The sequence below is a fragment of the Hemitrygon akajei genome, chromosome 4, assembly GCF_048418815.1.
Source record: "Hemitrygon akajei chromosome 4, sHemAka1.3, whole genome shotgun sequence".
Taxonomy (NCBI): domain Eukaryota; kingdom Metazoa; phylum Chordata; class Chondrichthyes; order Myliobatiformes; family Dasyatidae; genus Hemitrygon; species Hemitrygon akajei.
In genome coordinates this window covers 184,990,315-185,014,146 of record NC_133127.1, presented here as the reverse complement: position 1 = coordinate 185,014,146, position 23,832 = coordinate 184,990,315, and the positions used below count along the sequence as shown (strand labels likewise).

Here is a 23,832-nt window from a genome sequence, read left to right as displayed (position 1 = left end):
GGAGGAGCAGCAGAGATGTTGGGCAGGTAAGGAGATAAAGTGAGAGGGAAATGAGAATGGGGAATGGTGAAGGAGAAGGGGAGGTGGGGCAATTACTGGGAGGTCAAAAAATCAATGTTCATGTCATCAGGTTGGAGGTTACCAGATAGAATACAACGTGTTGTTCCTCTAACCTGAGCGCAGCTTCGTCACGACAGTAGAGGCGGCCACGGTCTAACATATCGGAATGGGAAGTAGAATGGAAGTGAACAAGGGAGTTGCGCAGGGAGCAACACCTGCGGAAAGCAGGATGCAAGGGGGGAGTGAGGGAGATCTGCTTGCTGGTGGGATCCCTCTAGAGCTGGCAGAAGTTATGGAGAATTTTACGCTGGAAGCAGAGGCTGGTGGGGTGATAGGTGAGGACAAGAGGAACCCTATCCCTGGAGGGGTGAGGGCAGATGTGTGTGAAATGGAAGAGATATAGGTAAGGGCAGCATTGATGGTGGAGGAAGGAAAGGCCCTTTCTTTGAAGGATGAGAACTTCTCCTTAATCCTGGAATGAATAGCTTTATCCTGAGAGCAGATGCGGTGGAGACAGAGGAACTGAGAGAAAGGGATGGCATTTTTACAAGTGGCAGGGAGGGCAGAGATATAGTCCAGGTAGCCGTGAGAATCAGTGGGTTTATAAAAAAAATCAGTAGATAACCTGTCACCAGAGATGGTGTGAGAGACAGCGAGAGAGAGAGAGGGAGAGAGAGAGAGAGATCGAGAAAGGTGTCAGAAATAAACCAGGTAAATTTGAGAGCAGGGTGAAAGTTACAGACAAAGTTGATGAAATCAACGAGCTCGGCATGGGTGCAGGAAGCAGCACCAATGGAGTCATCAATGTAGATGGGGAGTGATATGGTGTAGTCTTGGAACAGACTATTCCACATAGCTGACAAAAAGGCAGGCATAGCTAGGACCCACGTGAGTGCCCATGGCTACACGTTGAGATTGAAGGAAGTGGGAGGAGACAAAGGAGAAATTATTGAGAGTGAGGGCCACCAGTTGAAGGAGAGTGGTGGTGGAGGGGAACTGGTTGAGACTGGTGTCCAGAAAGAAATGGAAAGCTTTGAGGCTTTCCTGATGGGGGATGGAGGTTTATAGAGACTGGACATCCATAGTGAAAATAAGATGACCTGGGTAAGGGAACAATGGTGGCAGTAGATGGGAGATCCCCAGAGTTAACAAGGTCAGTGATGGTGTGGGTGACAATGGCCTGGTGCTCCTTAGTGGGATCCTGTTCAAGGGGTAAGAGAAGGTGTCTCAGAGTTGTCGCCTGTCCCCAGCAAGGTAGAGGTCAGTCTGCCAGACTACTACAGCACCCCACTTATCTGCGGATTTAGTGCAGAGAGTGGAGAGCAGCGCATTCAGGAGTGAGGTTAGAGTGGAGGGGGAAGCTGTGAAGTTGATGTCTTGTTAGCAGTTAGCAATGAAAAGACCCAGGACACGCAAAAGACCTAAGCGGGATGTTCAGGAAGAGGAGGAGGGTTGAAGATGGGAGAAGGGGGTCATCAGCTCAGACTGCAGTCCTTGCCAAAGGAGCAGGCATGGAAACAGAGGCAGTAGAAAAAGAGCTCAGTGTCATGGCAGGCATGGAACTCACTGAGGTGTGGGTGCAGGGGGCCAAAGGTGAAGCCCTTACTGAGGACAGAAAGTTCTGCCTCAGAGAGGGGGAGATCAGAGGGAATTGTGAGGAGCTGGGATTGGTGGGCGGGCAGGCCTGTAGTGTTCTATGATCTGTGCAACCTAGACCTTCTTGATTGTGAATACCATGTATTTGCAGGGTGGGGTAGGGGGTGCTGCTAGGATGCAGAAGCCATCTTGCTGCTTCTTTGATTTGAGTAAAGCGCAGACACTGTAGAAGCGCTCCTGTGCAAGTCCAGCGAAGAGATTTAAAACCCAGTCATCATAAAAGAGGGGTACTGTCTAGGGGAGTGGTCTGAGTCAGAGTGGTAAGGCTTTGGCTCAACAGGTGGAGGCAAGGTAAGTAGGCAAGTTCATTCCTTATTTCTTACTTAACTCTTGAGAGAACGCGGTATGTCTATAGGGGCAGTGTTCTGTTCTGGGTGTCAAGACATGGGATTTCCAGGAGACTACCAGCCTCCCCGATAGCCACATCTGTACCAGTTGCATTGAGATGCAGCTCCTTAGAGACTGTGTTAAGGAACTGGGGCTGTAGCTTAGTGACCTTGAATAGACAGGAGCTACAGGGAGGTAGTCACCCCGAGGCTAAAGGAGACAGATAAAGGGGTGAATGTCAGGAGAAGGAAGGGAGAATATCAGATAGTGGAGAGCACCCCTAAAGGCTGTCCCCTTCAACAATAAGTACTCCATTTTGAGTTCTGTTGGGTGGGGTGGTGGGGTTGAAGGACCTACCTGGGGGAAGCAACAGTGGCCGTGTCTCTGGCACTGAGTCTGGCCCTGTGGCTTAGAAGAGTAGGGAACTGAAGAGGATGGCAGCAATAATACGGGACTCTACAGTGAGGGGACAGATAGGCAAATATGAGGATACAAAAAAGAAACAGGAATGGGAGATTCCACAATATCCTGAAAAGTGAGGGTGAGCAGCCGGAAGTCATGGTACATATATATCAACATAGGTAGAAATAGGGAGGAGATCCTGAAAACAGAATAGAGGGAGTTAAGAAAGAAGCTGAGAAGCAGGACCTCAAGGATAGGAATAGAATAGGCTGGCAGATAAATGTGTGGCTGAAGAATTGCAGCAAGGGGCATAGCCTCAAAATTGAGGGGCAACCATTTAGAACAGAGGTAAGGAGGCATTTTTTTAAACCAGAATAGTGAATCTGTGGAATGCTCTGCCACAGACTGTGGTGGAGGCCAAGTCCATGGGTGTATTTAAAGCGGAATTTGATAGTTTCCTGATCGGCTGGAGCATCAAAGGATATGGCAAGAAGGCAGGTGTTTGAGGTTGTTTGGGGTTCGGGGTCAGCCATGATGGAATGGTGGAGCAGATTCGACGGGCAGAATGGCCTATTTCTGCTCTTTTGTCTTATGGTCTAATATTAGACTTGGTTGTAGATGACGGAATCTGATAGGAAAGGAAGGTAGAGCATGGAATGAAATTTGGAAAGGAGGGTGGACAAATGTAAGCAGTGGGAGGAGTGTCTGGGTAATGAGCTGATTCTTCTCTTTCATAGTTTTGTAATTTCCTACCCCCTCCACCACCCACCCAGTCCTCAAATATTTTCTTACCAACTCTGCTTCCCACAGTTTTTCAAGCTTTTCAATCCAAATTGCAACAATATGCTAAATTGTTTGTGCTGCCTCTGCAAGTCAAGAACTGATACCTATTGTATGGAGGAGAAAAACAGGAACCCTGCAAACAGACTGCAGGAACAAACTGTATTAACCCACTGTTCATTTCTTTCTACAATGATATGGCATATCTAGAACAGACTGTAACATCATTAACAGTAGTGCAGTGGTTAGTGCGACACTATTACAGCTTGGGGTGTTGGAGTTCAGAGTTCAATTCCATCGCTATCTATAAGAAGTTTGTATGTCCTTCCTGTGTGCGTGTGGGTTTCCTCTGGGTGCTCTGGTTTCCTCCAACCGTTAAGTAGTTTAATTGGTCAGTATAAATTGCTCCATGATTGCGGTAGGGTTAATAGGTGGGTTGTTGGACAGTGTGGCTCGTTGAGCTGGAAGGGGCTGTTCCATGCTGGATCTCTAAATAAATAAAACTGTCATTTACCCCAGAATGTGCAGCCTTTCCACGTACAGTTCTAATAATCCAGCACGCTTGTGAAATTGCTGGTACTGGGCCCACAGATTTTCCAGACTAGGGGATATAATTCAAAATGCTTCCATTTCACTTTCCTACATTGCAATATATTTTTTTGTTGAAACCAGTGAATTTAAAGGCAGTCCTGCTGAAAGGTCCCAGCCCTAAACATTGTCTATACTCTTTTCCATAGTTGTTGCCTGGCCATTTGAGTTCCTCCAGCATTTTGTGTGTGTTGCTTGAATTTCCAGCACATGCAGATTTTCTCTTGTTTGAAATTTAAAGGGAGATGGAAACGTACAACCCTGGTTCCAGCTGCAAACCTACTCACGCTTCTGACCTTTGGTGCCCAGGACGCCAATACCAACAATGACCACACACCTTACTTTCTCTATGAATAACTGGATCACAATCTGGATATCTGAGTTAATCAGGTACTGGATTGTCACAATTTTTGAACAAACTGATCACGAATTAAAACTTATAAAAGTACAGTATGGGCCCTTCAGCCCATGATGTTGTGCCAACCCATATAAACCTACTCTACAATCTACCCCTCCCTCTCACACAGCAATAAAACTCAATTTTTCTTATATCCATGTGCCTCTTTAATGTCCCTATGGTATCAGCCTCTACCACCACCCTTAGCAATGCCTTCCAGCCACCCACCCCTATGTAAAAAACTTTCCTCTGACATCTCTAAACTTTCCCCAACCCACCTTGAGTGTCCTCTGGTACTGGCCACTGTTGCCTGGAGAAAAGGTGCTGCCTATCCACTCCATATCCCTCATAACCTTATAGACCTCTATCAAGTCACCCCTCAACCTCCATAACTCCAAAGAAAAATGCCCTAGCTCAACTTTTCCTCCTAAGACATGCTCTCTAATCCAGGCAGCACCCTGGTAAACCTCTTCTGCCCCTCTCTAAAGCTTCCATATTGTTCCTATAATGAGGCAACCAGAACCAAACACAAGACCATAAGATATAGGACCAGAATCTGACCATTTGGCCTATTAAGTCTGCTCCACCTTTTCATCATGGCTGATCCAATTTTCCTCTCAGCCCCAATCTCCTACCTTCTCCCTGTATCCCTTCATGCCCTGACCAATCAAGAATCTATCAACCTCTGCCTTAAATATGCATAAAAACTTAGCCTCCACAGCCACCTGAGACAATGAATTCCACAGATTCACCACACGCTGGCTAAAGAAATTACTCCTCAATGCTCTTAAGTGTGAATCAATAAGAGTTTTAGAGCTGTCCCCTCGTGCCTCTTGAATTCAATCCCCTAATGAGAACCTTCTTAGCCACCCTAACAACCTGATCTATGAGGGATCTATGGACTTGAATCCCAAATCCCTTTGTTCATCCACAGTGAAGAATTATCAGAACTTTACCGTACTCTGTTCCTTCACAACAAGAATTATCAGTTTTACTGTACTGTCTCCAATTACCTTATCTGCACTTTCTCTCAGCTAAAATCTTACTAACTGGCTGTCACAGTGAAAAGCAGAGAGCTGGAATAAATAGGTCATTTTCAAGCTGAAAGGGTATAACCAGTGGGATACCAAAGGGAATGGTCTTGACTTTCAACTGTTTACTATTTATATTTGTGTCCTGGGGAGGAACAAAGTACAAGATTTCCATGTTTGCCAATGGTAGGTAAATAGGTGGAAAGGCATGTTGTGCTGAGGACTTTGTCATACTGCAATGTGATACAGACTGATCGAGTGACTGGGCTAAAGCTTAGCAAATGTGGGGAAAGTGTGAAGGCATGCACCTCAGTGAGAGGACACAAAAGGCAGATTATCTAAACCAGGGGTTCCCAACCTTTTTTTATGCCATGGACCAATGCTACTAAGCGAGTGATCCGTGAATGCCAGGTTAGGGAACCCTGGTCTAAATGAAGAGAACTCCAAATGAGCAAAGTTCAGAAGGATTCATGTGTTCTAATCCACAAATCATAAAAACTTAGCAGGTAGATCCAATAAGTGGTATCAGAATCATTATTACTGACACGTCGTGAAATGTCTTGTTTTGTAGCAGTACAGTGCAATATATAAAAACTACTGCAAGCTGCAATAAGAAATATATTTTTAAAAAAGGCAACAGAGCAGTTTGATTTTTTTTTGCAGAACTGTTGGAGCTTAAGTGTAGGGAGATTTTGTTACAATGATGCAGGGTGTTGGTGAGGCCTCACTTTAGCTGTACATAGTTGTGGTCTCCTTACATGTAGTACTGGAGTCATCCCAAAGCAGATTTACCAGGTTAACTGATAAGATCATTAACATGAGAAAATCTACAGATGCTGGAAATCCAAGCACTAAATGCAGGAGGAACTCAGCAAGGCAGGCAACATCTATGGAACAGTGTAAACAGTTGATGTTTCAGATCCAGAACCTTCATCGGGACTCAGCCCGTAACACCTTTTCCACAGATGCTGCCTGGCCTGCTGACTTTCTCCAGCATTTCATGTATGTTAATTGATAGGATGAAAGGGCTGTCCTAGCAAGCGACATCAAACAAATTATTTTTGCATTACTTGGAATGGGTGCATTATTCAAACACAAGATCCTTTGGGGAATTGACTGGTAGACGTTAGGATGTTTTCATGAGTGAGAGAATCGGGAACATTAGACCACAGTTACAAAATAAAGGGACAGTCATTTAAAACTGAGGTGCAGAGAAATTTCTTTTTGTAGATGGGTGGTGAACCTCCAGAATTCTGTCCACCCAAAGGTCATAGAATCACAGAAAAGTACAGCACAGAAACAGGCCCTTTGGCTCATCTAGTCCATGCTAAACCATTTAAACTGCCTACTCCCATCAACCTGCACCAGGACCATAGCTCTCCATACCCCTACCATCCATGTACCTATCCAAACTTCTCCTAACATTGAAATCAAGCTTCCATGCATCACTTGCACTGGCAGCACGTTCCACACTCTAACGGGCATCTGAGTAAAGAAGTTTTCTCTCACGTTCCTCTTAAACTTTTCACCTTTCACCCTTAATCCATCACCTCTGGTAGCAGTCCCACCCAATCTCAATGGAAAAAGCCTACATGCATTTATCCTTATCGATACCCCGCATAACTTCGTGAATGAAGGAAGCCGGGTCTTTAAACAGGTTTAAGATGGAGATAGAAACCCTATCTTAATGAAGATATAAACAAATTTGAAAGACTGAGAAATTGAAAGTAGGGGCCTACGAGAAGAGTTGAGATCAGCAAAGATCAGGCTGATTGCAGTGAAGGCAGCCTACGCTCCGTCCGTCACAAGACAGGACCTCCCGGTTGCCACCCACTTCAACTCTGCCTCTCATTCCCATCTAGATATGTCCATACATGGCCTCCTCTACTGCCATGATGAGACCAAACTCAGGTTGAAGGAGCAACACCTCATCTACCGTCTGGGTAGCCTCCAGCCTGGTGGTATGAACATTGAATTCTCCAATTTCCAGTAATTCCCTCCCCCTATCCCAGGTCCCTCCCTGCCTCTCTCCCCTTTCAACTTTCTGCTTCCTTATCTCTACAGTTCTTTCATGCTTATCCCCTCCCCCCTTTATCTTTCCTCTGATTGGTTTTCCACCTGGTACCTCTATGACCTACCCACTCCCCTATCTCTATTACTGAGCTTCGGCCCTCTCCCCCACCCCCCCCCCCCCCCCCCCCCCCATTCCTGATGAAGGGTCTCGGCCCGAAACGTTGGCTACTCTTTTCTCACGGATGCTGCCTGACCTGCTGAGTTCTTCCAGCGTTGTGTACGCAGCCTAGGGTTAAGGTGCCTGGTGGCTTACTCCTGCCCCCATTTTCTTGTGCTCACTCTGATCTAATTGACATTTCACTGTTAACAATCAAACTCACCCCCACCATGGTTCTATGCTAATAGCATCACATCCCTCTGATTTTCACTCAGTTCTTCTAAGTTTTTCTTTCAAGCTATCATACTGCAGCAAATGCCGGAAATATTAACTTGAGTGGCATTATTGAAGCTCTGTGTTACTTCAGTTCTGTATTCTTAATACTTCTTCCTTCCAGCCATCTTGCAGGCTCCATGTGGCTTATTCAGGACACTATCAAGGGCTAAGTAGACAATTCCACCCCCTCCCATGGCTGCACACTGTATAATCTACAAAATGCACAAATGACATCTGCTAGATTACTTTGAAGCTGCTTCCAAAACTGCAGTCTCTATCACTGAGGAAGACAAGAGCAACAGGCACATATGACCTGAAAGCTCTCCCAGTCAAATATTATCTTGATATAGAAATATATTCAGTGGCCACATTATTAGGACAGGAGTGAAACCTATCCACTTCAAGGTTCGATGTGTTGTGTGTTCAGAGATGCTGTTCTGCACATCACTGTTATTTCAGTTACTGTCGCATTCCTGTCAGCTTGAACCAGTCTGGCCATTTTCCTCTGACCTCTCTCATTAAACATGGCATTTTCACACACCAAAGTGGATGTTTTTTGTTTTTCACACCATTTTCTTAAAACTCTAGACACTGTTGTACATGAAAATCCCAGGAGATCAGCAGTTTCTGAGATACTCAAACCACCCCATCTGGCACCAACAATAATTCAGATCACATTTCTTCCCCATTCTGATGCTTGGTCTGAACAACTGAATCTCTTGATCATGTCTGCAATTTTTTATACACAAAGTTGCTGCCGTATGATTGGCTGGATATGTATTTGCATTAGCGAGGTGTACAGGTGTACCTAATAAAGTGGCCACACAGTGTACATCTCTGCTCCTTCATTGTCACTGGATCTAAATTCGGCAGCTCCCCAGATGGTAACACCATGGCAGCACCTTCAGCAGGAAGAAAACAGGGCTTCAAGGTGATAATGCAACATCACCACCTTCTCAAGGACAATCAGCAATGGACAATGGAGAGTAGCTTTTTTACCCCTCAGAGAAACATCAATACATTCACTGCAATGCATTGCTTTGTGTTGTTATGAGTGATGAACAGACCTGATGGACAATGGGGTGCAGAGTTAACCATTCCCCCCCCTCCCCGAGAACTACGAACTATTCCTGTTGTTATGCTGCTGAGAGAGAGATAAAGCCCAGGCAAGAACATTTGCTACAGATAAGAGGAGGAGAGAGACTGTTGATTTACTGTATTATGACTCTTCCTGGATTATTTACCTTCTACTACAAGGACTGTACTTTACTCCTTAACATTCTGCAGGAGATAGCAGGAGTGGCCTGATTTGATGGACACAGTCATTCAGAGTTGATGGATAGCTGAGACCCCGTGAGTGGGGATAAAAAGACAGGTCTGAAGAGACACCCTTCAGACACACCAGTGGACATTGACTGAGTGTTGGGAACCCACAGGAAAGGTGGGAGTTTCAGAGACTGAATCAGGAGATCGGTCAGTAAAGCTCACAGTGTTACAGCAGGGCCGGTGGGGACTTGTGTGTGTGTCCACTCATGCCAGAGTGATGAGTCCACCACAGAAGAACGGTCTAGCCGAAGACCAGAGAGGTCATAACTGAATGACCACAATGATACGGCAGATTAAGAAAGCCACAAAAAGGTTTTCCTGCCGCAACTGTTGCTGTTACATCTCGCTCGCTCTCTCTCTCCCCAACGATTTCAACACAATAACCATAACTAATTCAGCATTTATGAACCCTATACTTTCCTATGACAATTTATTTACCCCTAGACATCGATAGAGCTTGTTTATTATTGATTATTATTATTCCTACACTTTTAGGTTTATTACTACTAACTTGTTTTATATGTATATTTGCATTTTTAATATTGTATTGTGTAACAGTGTCAACGACCAACCCAGTCCAAAATGTAGATGGAGGCAGACTGCAAGTGTCCCCACCAACACAACACAGCCATAAAACTTACTAACCCTAAGCTGCATACCTTTGGAATATGGGAGGAAGCAGAGCACATGGAGAAAACCGGCGCAGTCACGGGAAAACAAACTTACAGACAGTGGCAGGATTTGAATTCCAAGCATACAGCTGATGCTTTAAATGCGTAACATTAATAAATGCTGCACCTACCAGCTGCATTCAGAAACATGTAAATTATAATTGTGCAACCCATTTTCTCTGAATTTCAACCTCGCTGAACGTCATCATCCTAAATCTCCTCTTCACCTCACAAACTACTGAAGGACCATCCATCTCCATCACAAATGCAGACGAAGAGAAAACTTAAGGTATTGAGAGTTCAAAGAATGAGTTGTGTAATTTCATTTTTTTAATTTCCATGAAATGGGCAAGATTGTTGTATCGGAAGCTGGAAATACAACCTCAATCACAAAACTGATAAAATTTTACACATTTTCTTAAGGGGAAAAGACAACAAAATCTTATTCCACATACTTATATACACATACAATATGCAGATAGATTGATATAATCAGGTTGGTGCTGGATCCCAAGAGAGGGAATCTGTACAATGCCTATGAGATAGCTTTTTAGAGGAGTTTATGGTTGAGCCCACTAAGGGAAAAGGCAACTCTGGATTAGGTGTTGTGTAATGAACCAGATTTGATTAGAGAGCTTAAGGTAAAGGAACCCTTGGGAGGCAGTGATATGACAGAATTCACCCTGTCGTTTGTGAGGGAGAAGATACAGTCCAATGTATCAGTATTACATTGCAGTGAAGGGAATTACAGATGCATGAGAGAGGAGCTGTCCAAAGTTGATTGGAAGGGGATTCTAGTAGGGATGACAGCAGAACAGCAATGGCAATTCAGAAGTCGCAGCTTAGATACATCTCAAAAGATGAGGAAGAACGAGGTAATTGTGGCTGGCCAGGAATGTCAAACACGGCACAAAAAGCAAAAAGCAAAAGAGAGGACATATAACAAAAATTAGTAGGAAGTTAGAAGTTTAGGAAGCTTTTAAAAACCAATATAAGGTAACCAAAGGAAAATCATAATGAGAAAAGATGAAATATTAAAGCTAGCCAATAACATCAAAGAGGATACCAAATGTATTTTAGATACATAAAGAGTAAAGGCAAGAGTGGATATTGAATCACTGGAAAACAACACCGAGTAATGGGGATGGGGGGGGGGGGGGGGAGCAAATAAATTGCGGATGAACTTAACAGTAATTTGTGTCAGTCTTCAGCGTGAAAGACACTAGCAGTATACCAAAAATTCTTAATTGACAGGGGGCAGAAGTCAGTGTACTTGCTATTATGAAGGTGGTGGTGCTTGGGATGCTGTAAGGTTCAAAGGTAGATAAGTGACCTGGATCAGTTGGATTACTTCCCAGGGTTCTGAAAGAGGCAGCTGAAGAGATTGTGAAGGCATTACTAATGATCTGTCAAAAACCAAAAGATACTGGAATGGTTCCAAAGGACTGGAAATTTGCAAATGTCACTCTACTCTTTAAGAAAGGGAGGGGAAGAGAGGAGGCAGAAGAAAGGAAATTATTGGCCATTTAGCCTAACCTCAGTGGTTGAGAAGATACTGGAGACCATTATTAAGGATGAAGTTTTGGGGTACTTGGAGGCACATGATAAAATAGACCAAAGTCAGCATGGTTCCCTTAGGTAGAAATTTCACCTGACAAATCTGTTGGAATTATTTGAAGATATAACATGATAGACAAAGGAGTCAGAGGATGTTGCTTACTTAGCAATTCAGAAGGCCTTTGACAAGGTGCCGCACATGAGGCTGTTTAACAAGGTAAGAGCCCATGGTATTACAGGGAAGATTCTAGCATGGATGGAAGATTAGCTGACTGGCAGGAAGGAATAGTCATCATTAAGGGAGCCTATTCTGATTGGTTGCCTGTGACTAGTGATTACCACTTCTTTTCATGTTATATATCAAAGATTTGGATGACTGAACTGTTGGATTTTTGGCCAAGTTTGCAGATGATACAAAGTTAGGTGCAGAGGCAGGTAGTGAGTGCTAAGGAGGCAAGTAGTCAGCAGAAGGAAGAATTGCAAAGAAGTGGCAGATGGAATATAATGCAGGGAAGTGTATGGTCATGCACTTTGATAGATGGAATAAAGGGGCACACTATTTTCTAAATGGAGACAGAAGTCAAAGATCTAAGGTGCGAAGGGTCTTGGGAATCCTCATGCAGAATTCCCTAAAGGTTAATTTGCAGACTGAGTCAGTGGTAAGGAATGCAAATGCAATGTTAGCACTCATTTTGAGCAAGGATGTGATTCTGAGGCATTAAGGTATTGGTCAGACAGCACTTCGAGTATTGTGAGCAGTTTTGAGGTCCCTTATCTAAAAGAATGTGCTGGCATTGGAGAGAGTCCAGAAGAGGGTCATGAAAGGGTTAATGTATAAGCAGTGTTTGATGGGTCTGGGCCTGTACTCACTGGTGTTTAGAAGAATGGGGGGGGGGGGGGGGGGTATCTCATTGAAACTTAATATTGAAAGGCCTAGACAGAATAGTTATGGATAGGATGTTTCCTACAATGGGTGAGTCTAGGACCAGAGGGCACAGCCTCAGAATAGAGGGGCATCTATTCTATGAGGATGAATTTCTTTAGTCAGAGAGTGGTGAATCTGACAAATTCATTGCCAGAGACAGCTGTGGAGGCCAAGTCACTGAGTATATTTAGAGATTAACAGGCTGTCAAAGGTATGAGGAGAAGCCAGGAGAACAGGGTTGGGAGGGATAATAAATCAACCATAATGGAATGGTGAAAAAGACTCGATTGACATAGTGGCCTAATTCAGTTTCTGTCTTATGGTCTTATATTTACATTTAGTCTAATTACCCAGGAAGAAAAATGCTCATGTTTTTCAACAGTAGTTAACTTTGTGCTAACATTCCACTTCAAAGACAAATCCATTAGGCACCTGAACACATTAGAACATAAGAAATAGGAGTAGGAGTAGGCCATCCGGCCCATCGAGCCTGCCCCGTCATTCAATAAGATCATGGCTAATCTGTCCGTAAACTCAGCTCCATCTACCTGCCTTTTCCCCATAACCCTTAATTCCCTTACTATGTAAAAACCTATCTAACTGTATCTTAAATATATTTAGTATAGAAGCCTCAGCTGCTTCATTGGGCAGAGAATTCCACAGATTCACCACTCTCTGGGAAAAATAGTTTCTCCTCGTCTCCGTCCTAAATCTTCTCCCCTGAATCTTGAGGCAATGTCCCCTAGTTCTAGTCTCACCCACCAATGGAAACAACTTTCCTACTTCTATCTCATCTATCCCTTTCAAAATTTTGTATGTTTCTATAAGATCCTCTCTCATTCTTCTGAATTCCAGACAGTATAGTCCCAGGCGACTCAACCTCTCCTCATAGGTTAACCCCTTCATCCCTGGAATCAACCTGGTGAACCTCCTCTGCACTGCCTCCAAAGCCAGTATATCCTTCCTCAAGTACGGCGACCAGAACTACACACACTACTCCAGGTGCAGCCTCAGCAGTACCCTGTATAGTTGCAGCATGACCTCCCTGCTCTTAAATTCAATCCCTCTGGCAATGAAAGCCAACATTAACTTAATAATTTGTTGTACCTGCAAGCCAACTTTTTGCAGTTCATGAACAAACACTCCCAAGTCCCTCTGCACAACAGCATGCTGCAATCTTTCACCATTTAAATAATAATCTGTTCTTCTACTATTCCTTCCAAAGTGGACAATCTAGCATTTACCAAAGTTGTATTCCATCTGCCAGACCTTGGCCCACTCACTTAACCTATCTATATCCATCTGCAGACTCTCCACATCCTCTCTAGTTTGCTTTTCCACTCAGTTTAGTGTCATCAGCAAATTTTACTATGCTACACTCAGTCCCCTCTTCCAAATCATCAATGTAAATTGTAAACAGCCGTGGGCCCAGCACCGACCCCTGCGGCACCCCACTCACCACTGACTGCCAACTGGAGAAACACCCATTTATACCAACTCTCTGCCTTCTATTGGTTAACCAATCCACTATCCATGCCAATACACTTCCTCCAACTCCATGCATCCGTATCTTATTTATAAATCTCTTATTGAACACCTTCTGAAACTCCAAGTATGCAACATCCACCTGTTCCCCTCTATCCACTGCACTCATTATGTCCTCAAAGAACTCCAGTAAGTTTGTCAAACAGGACCTGCCTTTTCTGAATCCATGCTGCATCTGTCTAATGGAAACACTCCTTTCTAAATGTTTTGCTATTTCTTCCTTAATGACAGCTTCAAGCATTTTCCCGACTATAGATCTTAAGCTAACTGGCCAAGAGTTGCCTGTCTTTTGCCTAGATTTTTTTTAAAAGTGGCATGACATTTGCTGTCTTCCAATCCGCCGGGACCTACCCAGAGTCTAGAGAGTTTTGTTAAATGACTACCAACTCGTCTACTATAGCCTCCACCAATTCCCTCAGCACCCTGGGATGTATCCCATCAGGACCAGGGAACTTATCTACCTTCAGGCCCTCTAATTTCCTCATCACTATCTCTTTAGTGACAGCAACTTTATCGAGGTCCTCACCTCCCCATTTCGTCTATAACATCCTTTTTAGCATATTAGACGTATCCTCCACCGTGAAGACCAGCACAAAATAGTTGTTCAACGCCTCAGCCATTTCCTTATCACCCAATATCAATTTCCCCTACTCGTCTTCCAAGGGACCTACGCTGACTTTAGCCACCCTCTTCCGCTTTATATATTTATAAAAACTTTTGCTATCTGTTTTTATATTTTGTGCTAATTTACTTTCATTCTCTATCTTCCCTTTCCTTATTTCTTTAGTTGTTTTTTGTTGCTTTTTAAAGTTTTCCCAATCCTCCAGTCTCCCACTACTCTTTGCGACTTTGTACACGAGGTTTTAATTTAATTTAATCTTTTCTTTCCCTAGTTATCCAAGGCTGGCTCTCCCCACACTTACTGTCCTTCCTTTTGACTGGAATATACTTTTGTTGAGCACTGTGAAAAATCTCTTTGAAAGCATTCCACAAATAGCCTGTGCTCCCAATCCAAATTAGCTAACTCCTCCCTCATCCCATTGTAGTCTCCCTTGTTCAAGCATAATACACTAGTTTTAGATCTATTTCATCCTCCATCTTTACGCGAAATTCAATCATTCTATCATCACTCTTTCTAAGAGGATCCCTGACTACAAGATCATTAATCTTACCTGTCTCATTACACAAGGCTAGATCTAAGATAGTATTTTCCCTTGTAGGTTCACCAACATGCTGCTCAAGAAAGCCATCACAGATGCATTCTATGAAGTCCTCCTCAAGACTTCCTTGACCAACCTGATTCACCCAATCTACGAGAAGTTAAAATCCCCCATGACAACAGCCGTATTGTTCTTACAGGCCTCAGTTATTTCTTGGTTAATTGCCTCTGCCACTGCAATATTTTTATTAGGTGGCCTATTGACAACATCCACCAGTGATTTTTTCCCTTTACTATTCTTAATCTCTACCCAGATGGACTCAACTTTCTGCTCCGTAGATCTTATATCGTCTCTCACAATCACCCTGATCTCATCCCTAATCAAGAACGCCACCCCACCTCCTCTGCCTTCCTGCCTATCTTTCCGTATTACCTGATACCCTTGGATATTTCATTCCCAGTCATCTCCACCTTGCAACCAGGTTTCTGTAATGGCCACTAAATCATATGTCTTGGTATTGATCTGTGCCACAAGTTAACTAACCTCGTTTCTAATATTACGGGCATTTAGATAAAGTGCCCTTATACTCATTGTCCTTTTAGAATCTAGTGACCGATGTGATTTTTGCTTTGTATTTTTATGCACTCTACTCTACTTTTTTCTTCACTAACTCTAGCTTTGGTCTCTGCATCACTTCCCTCTTTTCTGTGTGGGTTCCCAACCCCCTGCATATTAGTTTAAAACCTCCCCAACAGCACTAGCAAACAATCTCCCTAGGACATTGATCCCGGCCCAGCCCAGATGTAGACCGTCTGGCCAGTACTGGTCCCACCTTCCCCCAAAAGCAGTTCCAATGCTATTTGCTTCCAACAAGTATCCCTACAAGTTCAGGGAAGCATTATGGTGTGGCGACACACTTTCTGCGCAGGCGAACCGGCTCACAAATAGCCAGCACGCGAGGGGAGACTTTGGTAATGCACCTCTGACATCATTTCCGCCCGGAGAGGGCGGGCGCTAGGGATTAAATGCCAGCGCCGCGAAGTTTGAATAAACTAGTCTCAAAACGACTTACTGACTGTGTGTCGTTATTTCAGCGCTGTATGTAGCACATCGCTACATTGGTGACCCCGACGGTCCAAACGGGATTTGGACCAAAGATGACCGACTCTTCATCTGTTTCGCTAAAACTGCCGACTTTCTGGACGCTGCGACCACGCGTGTGGTTTAGCCAAGCAGAAGCCCAGTTCCAGATTCGGTAGATATCTTCTGATTCCACGCGTTACTATCACATGGTGAGCGCCATTGACCAGGAGACGGCCCATCAGGTTGCGGATTTCATACAGTCGCCCCCGGAAGAAGGCAAATATGAAGCATTCAAAGCGCTGCTCACTGGGACCTTTGGCCTCTCACAGCGTGAGCGGGATGCCTGCCTGCTACACCTGGACGGTTTGGGAGACAGACTGCCATCAGCATCGATGACCGAGATGCTGGCCCTGGCTGACGGACACAAGCCCCGCCTCATGTTCGAGCAAGCGTTCCTAGAGCAACTGCCCTCAGTTGTCGCCCGCCCTACAAGGGCCAAGGCCAGGGCCAGCTGTCGCTAATGACTATGGCGGCTGGCCACCAGGACAGCCTCTTGTACATCTGGGACAAACAGTCAGGACACCGCTTCTTGGTTGACACCGGAGCGGAAATCAGCGTCTTGCCCCCGACGGGGTACGACACCCGCAACAGGAAGCCAGGACCCACCCTGAGGGCCGCAAACGGCAGCACGATACAGACCTACGGCACCCGCACAGTGCAGCTGCAGTTCGGTGCCAGGACTTCACACTGGCCGTGGTGGCCCAACCACTCCTAGGGGCAGACTTCTTGTGAGCTCACAGCCTACTGGTCGACTTGCAAGGGAAAAGACTGGTACATGCCGAGACTTTCCAGACGTTCTCCCTGGGTGAAGCCAAGTTGCCGGCCCCACACCTGGGCTCCATCACGCTGTCGGACAACGAATTCACCAGAATCCTGGCGGACTTTCTATCGATTCTGGCACCGCAGTTCACGGCAGCCACGCCCAGACACAGGGTTCCGCACCACATCCCGACCAAGGGACCACCCCTCCACACCCGCGCACTAAGGCTCCCCCTGGAAAAGCTCCGCCTGGCAAAGGAGGAGTTCAAGAGGATGGAGGAATTGGGGATCGTACGGAGGTCTGACAGCCCATGGGCCTCCCCCCTGCACATGGTGCTCAAAGCAGCCGGGGGTTGGAGACCATGCGGCGACTACTGCAGACTGAACGAGGCTACAACTCCAGACCGCTACCCCGTGCCGCACATACAGGACTTTGCAGCAAACCTGCACGGGGCAAGAATATTTTCCAAAGTAGACCTCGTCCAGGGATACCATCAAATCCCGGTGCACCCTGAAGACATCCCCAAAATGGCACTTATCACCCCATTCGGCCTGTTCGAGTTCCTCCAAATGCCGTTCGGCCTGAAGAATGCCGCACAGACGTTCCAGCGGCTAATGGATGCGGTGGGACGTGACCTGGATTTTGCGTTCATCTATTTGGACGACATCCTTATAGCCAGCATTAGTCGCCAGGAGCATCTGTCCCACCTCCGCCAGCTCTACTCCCGCCTGAGTGATTTCGGCCTCACGATCAACCCGGCCAAATGCCAGTTCGGTCTCGATACCATCGACTTCCTGGGCCACAGGATTACCAAAGACGGGGCAACACCTCTGCCCGTCAAGGTAAATGCGATCCGCCACTTTGCCCGGCCCAACACGGTCAAAGGCCTACAGGAGTTCGTTGGTATGGTGAACTTCTACCACTGTTTCCTCCCCTCAGCAGCCCATATCATGCGCCCTTTGTACACCCTGATGTCGGGTAAAGGCAAGGACATTACTTGGGACGAGGAGGCCGCGGCCGCTTTCGTTAAAGCCAAGGAAGCCTTGGCAGATGCCGCGATGCTGGTTCACCCCAGAATGGACATTCCAACCGCACTCACGGTGGACGCACCCGACACAGCAGTTGGTGGGGTGCTGGAGCAGCTCATCGAGGGGCACTGGCAACCCTTGGCGTTCTTCAGCAAGCACCTACGACCACCCGAACTCAAGTACAGTGCTTTCGACCGGGAGCTGTTGGCACTGTATCTGGCAATCCGGCATTTCAGGTACTTCTTAGAAGGCAGGCCGTTCACCGCGTTCACGGACCACAAACCATTGATCTTTGCGTTCACTGAGGTGTCCGATCCCTGGTCGGCTCGCCAGCAGCGACATCTGTCCTACACCTCCGAGTACATGACGGACATCCAGCATGTCTTGGGAAAGGACAACGTCGTGGCGGACGCACTCTCCAGACCAACTGTCCAGACCCTGTCCCTGAGGGTGGACTCTGCAGCACTGGCGGAGGCGCAGCAGGCAGATGACGAGATGCCCAGCTACAGGACCGCAGTCTCGGGTTTGCAGCTGCAGGACTTTCTAGTAGGCCCAGGTGAGAGGACCCTCCTGTGCGACGTGGCTACCGGACAACCTCGCCCCATCGTCCCGGCAGCCTGGAGGCGTCGAGTTTTCGACTCCATACACCAGGGGTATCAAACTCATTTTAGGTCATGGGCCGGATTGAGCAAAATGCAGCTTCATGCGGGCCGGATCAGTCGGACGCGTGCGAACGCAGCTTTCATTGCCTCCGTTTTTTCAGCCTGCTCTCATGTGTCTCAGTCTCTGCTATAACTACAAAATGTTTCACTTTACAAATTCCGTTTCTTATGAAGAAGACTGCCGAATAAACACTAAAAACCCTGAAAACCTGGTACCTGAATAAACTCAGCATTAGCTATATCATACGCCATAGGCGCTTCGATTACTGGGGCCAGCTTTAATAGTAATTAGATATTATCTCGCAGGCCAAAGATAATTCCACCACGGGCTGGATTTGGTCCGCGGGCCCTGAGATTGACATATATGCCATACATCTATCAGGACAACCGTCCGGCTGGTCTCCAGCAAGTTCGCGTGGCACGGACTTCGCAAACAGGTCAGTGAATGGGCCAGAATGTGCGCGCAGTGCCAAACAGCCAAGGTTCAGCGGCACACTAAAGCCCCGCCGCAGTAGTTCGAACCCACCCACCGGAGGTTCAACCACATTCAAGTGGATATCGTGGGCCCCCTACCAGTGTCCCAAGGAGCGCAGTACCTCCTAACTATGGTAGACTGGTTCACGAGGTGGTCCCGCTCACCAACACATCTGCCGATTCCTGCACCCGAGCACTGATCGCAACCTGGGTAGCACGCTTCGGGGTACCGGCCCACATTACCTCCGACAGATGTGCCCAGTTCACCTCCAGCCTGTGGTTGGCTGTGGCCAGCCTGTTGGGAACGCAGCTACACCACACTACCGCCTACCACCCACAGTCGAACAGACTAGTGGAACGCTTCCACCGTCACTTGAAGTCGGCTCTCATGGCCCGCCTGAGAGGACCTAACTGGGTGGACGAGCTTCCCTGGGTCCTGCTTGGAATTCGCACAGCGCCCAAGGAGGATCTGCACGCCTCGTCGGCCGAGTTGGTGTACAGCGCACCCCTGGCCGTCCCAGGAGAGTTCATACCAGCCCCAAGGGGGCAAGAGGAAGAACCCGCAGCAGTCCTGGACAGACTACGTGAGAGGCTCAGCAAACTGGCCCCCATACCGACTTCACAGCACGGACGGACCCCGACCCATGTACCCAAAGACCTGCAGAACTGTAAGTTTGTGTTTGTACGAAGGGGCGGACACCGGGCACCGCTACAGCGGCCGTACGAGGGGCCGTTCAAGGTGATCAACAACAACGATTCCACGTACATTCTGGACATTGGGGGGAAAGAGGAGGTTTTTACGGTGGACCGACTCAAACCAGCCCATGTGGACTTGGCGCAGCCGGTCAAGGTTCAGGCACCGCGGCGCAGAGGCAGACCTCCCAAACAGAGGCTGATCCAGACTGTGGACATTGGGGGGTGTATTGCCGGTTCTGGGGTTATGTGGCGACCCACTTTCTGTGCAGGCGAACCGGCTCACAAATAGCCAGCGCGCAGGGGGAGACTTTGGTAATGTACCTCTGATGTCATTTCTGCCCGGAGAGGGCGGGCGCTAGGGATTAAATGCCAGCGCCGCGAAGTTTGAATAAACTAGTCTCAAAACGACATACCGACTGCGTGTCGTTATTTCAGCGCTGTGTGTAGCACATCACTACAATGGTTACATTAACAGGTTAGTAATCCAAGTATCTACAAACTACAAATATCTGCATAATGTAACTGCAATTGGTAGATTTTAATCTTATTAAACATGTAGCTCCTCACAATTTGGTTGAAGGTACTGGATTCCTATTGAATTAAAAAAAAATGTCTTGGCTAATGGAGAGAAGAGATTGCAGATGCTGGAATCCAGAGCACCGAACAACTCAATGGGTCAAGCAGCATCTGTGATGGAAAGGAAAAGCCAACATTTTGGGCTAAACTCCTGCATCAGTACTCAAGTGAATCAGTCCTAGGTTAGGAATTCCAGCCTTGCCAGAAATGCCCACATCCTGCAAATGCATTAAAAGAAAATCTCTTCCCCTAACCCACTTCCCACGAAACGTGATAACAATAATACATCTATCAACCCCTGGCTTGTGTCCTACAGTACAGCCAGAGATGTGTGCTTGGGCAATGAGGACAGAAGTTGATGAAACAGCAGAGCAAGTAGATTTCAGTCTGCTAATTCACGAAACTTGCAATTGACAACACCTGGATAGAATTCCTTGACTTTAAGACCAGAATTATTCTTTTAAAATGTTCACTATTTAGGATTCTTATTCATCAATAAGCAGCTTGATTTTTGGTCTTTACTTTAAGTCAAGTCGCTTTTTATTGTCATTTCGACCATAACTGCTGGTACAGTACACAGTAAAAATGAGACAACGTTTTTCAGGACCATGGTGCTACATGAACAATACAAAAACGACACTGAACTACGTAAACCAACACAAAAACTACACTAGACTACAGACCTACCCAGGACTGCATAAAGTAATACAGAACAGTGCAGGCATTACAATAAATAATAAACAAGACAATAGGCACAGCAGAGGTCAGTAGGTTGGTAGTCGATGGCTTGGGGGAAAACCTGTTACATAAATAATTAGCTGAATGGCGGCGCCCGGGATTATTTATTTAGAGATAAAGCACGATAACAGATACAGGCAATGGGAATTGAACCAAGCTGCCACACTACCCGGTACACCTCCCAACATACATCATATTGAAACAGTCCAAATTGCATCATGCAATTCATTTTTCTTGGGAGTACAGAGATTGTTTTTTTACACAAGAAAACAGTTCCTTCAGTGCCAACAACACCTTGTAAGGAATAACAGAATGAATGATTAGACAGTAACAGCAGAGGAGTTATACAGGCAGCACTTAGGAGTATACCCTGCTCTTTACCAAGAGAAGTCAAAGATTAGCAGGGGTTTTTTTTAACCTTGGTTAACCCTAATTAACCTAATGAAATAGAGTCTGTTTCTCTGTTCTGTAGTACAGCACGATATCTCTTGGAAATGCCATCAGAAACACTTCGAAATTTCACTGGCCTCTTCAGAGTATTTTGTCAGCCACCTCTTTCTACACTGTCAATTCTATCCCACCATCTGTGATAATTACCACTGCTTCAACCTGTTGCCATTCAGTACAAGTCAGTCTATACAGTGAAACCCAATTATGAAAAGACTAAACACGAGGAAATCTGCAGATGCTGGAAATTCAAACAACAACACACACAAAATGCTGGTAGAACACAGCAGGCCAGGCAGCATCTATAGGGAGAAGCGCTGTTGACGTTTCGGGCCGAGACCCTTCGTCAGGACTAATATGAAAAGACTAATTATTCACTGTTGCGATTTCCAAGAAAAAAATATACTTACTAATGTGCCTCACTGAAACAACCTGACAAGGAAAAACTGTGCAGGTACAGTTACGTGAAAAAAAACTCCAGTATTTATTGCAAAATCAGAATAAAATTCTGCAACATCACTTGATTACTTTTCATAAAATGTTTTTTCCCCTCAGTATGCGAGTGTTTCAGATGAGGAAGATTATTCTCTAACTGGTGCTAGATACGTGTTTATCACAGAGAAACAGATCATTTGAGTTACTAAATAGTTCTCCAGCTGTCTACACTAGCAAACCTCGACCCCCACCGCCTCCTCCTCCCTGACTTGAATCCCTTCACGTCAAACAAATCCCTTTAAAATAGACAGGGTTCTCTTTAAAAACACATGCAACAGTGCAAACTAAATTGTCAACACGACCAATGTATAGAAACGGTTCCATCTTCCCCTTCAATTTCGACCAATCCCTTGATTATATCACCTCCAGCATAAAAGTCACGAATTTGCTTTACATTGCATTCATCAATATTGTTCATTATCTATCCCATTTATGTCTTTGACCATCTTAGAAAGAGCTCATCTCCAATGCAGATGCATCACTTGAATGAAGAGGTTCACTTCCAAGTGTCGTCCGCCTTCAATAAATTTCCTCCTACCCAACTGGTGCTGGAAGGGACTTCTTCGGCCTCCCAAGAGCCAGGTGAGGAGGGATTGGAGTGCCTCGCCTGCCTGTTGCGGCCAACAATTCGGCTCGACTCCGGGGCTTCCGGCGGCCCATTTAACACGGGCCCAAAATAGCCTGCGTACAAGTTCCCTCCTCCACCTCACCCCTCCCCACCAGAGACGGTAAGCACGGCTCGGAGCCACGCCAGTGGTAAATTCCCTTCACTTACTTCGCCGTCCTGACACGGAGACCTTTTGCTCCGGGCTCCGACCTCCTCCCAAAAGCGCAACGCTGTCGCCTGGCGCCCTGCAGGCCGCGACTCCCCTCAGGAAGGACCCAAATCCGGTCAACTACCACTCGCAACTCCAGCTCCACTCCATTTAAAGAGTTACATGCATAACTTGGGCATGGTTTTATGTATTTTTTGTGGATACCGGTCTCAGGAGTGTTGTCCAAATAGAAGGCAATGTTACCCGGCGACGAAAATATCAGGCTTTCCCTGCGGATGGCACGCATGCTCAGTGACGAGACGAGCGGTAGCCATCTTTGTGAGGGGAAAAGTGGGAACAGTGGGATAAAACATATCAGGTAAATAGGGGGTAGGGGGTAGGGGGTAGGGGGTAGGGGGTAGGGGGTAGGGGGTGGGGGGTAGGGGGTGGGGGGGGGGGAGACAAGAAACTCTAGAATCTGAAGAAAGAATAAGTTGTTACAGAGTCTCAGAATCATATAAGCGTGGAAACAGGCCCTTGGTTACAACTGGTCCATAGACCCGAAATGTCCTGATGAAGGGACTCAGCCCCAAGCGTCAACTGTTCATTCATTTTCATAGATGCTGCCTGACCTGTTGAGTTCCTCCAAAATTTTGTGTGTATTGCTCTAGATTTCCAGCATCTGCTGGATCTCTTGAATTTATAATGCCTATCGAACTAATCCTATTTGTCTACATTTGACCTATATCCCTATACATCTCTCCTAGCCGTATATTTGTCCGAATGTATTTTAAAAGATGCTAACTGGTGAACTACATATACCTGTCTGGACTGCTCCTGTGGCTCCTCCCACAGACCGCTGCTGACTGCTCCTGTGGCTCCTCCCACAGACCCCTGTATAAAGGCGATTGAGGCCTGAGCCCGGCCTCATTCTCCAGGATGTAGTGTTGTTCATTCTTCCAGTCAATAAAAGCCGATATCTTGCTTTTTACATCTCAGAGTGAGTTTATTGATGGTGCATCACTAACGTACAAGACTTCCTCTGTCAGCTCATTCCATACATGCGGAAAACGTTACCTATCAAGTTTCTATTAACTTTCTCCCTCCGCCAAAGGATTTCTGAGTCAACCAGCATCTCTGGGGGTAGCAGCTGACAATTTGAGTCAAGTTGTTTGCCTGTTCTCCAT

At 46.1% G+C, this 23,832-nt stretch overlaps 1 protein-coding gene across 1 annotated transcript in view; it reads right to left on the bottom strand.

Annotated features, from left to right (window-relative positions):
* Positions 1-22,960, bottom strand: part of akap17a (A kinase (PRKA) anchor protein 17A) — a 42,273-nt gene extending 19,313 nt beyond the window's left edge. Inside the window, exon 1 of the mRNA XM_073044200.1 lies at positions 22,666-22,960. The gene's annotated coding sequence lies outside the window, so the exon portion shown is untranslated. The remainder of the gene's footprint in view (positions 1-22,665) is intronic.
* Positions 22,961-23,832: the final 872 nt, after the last annotated feature.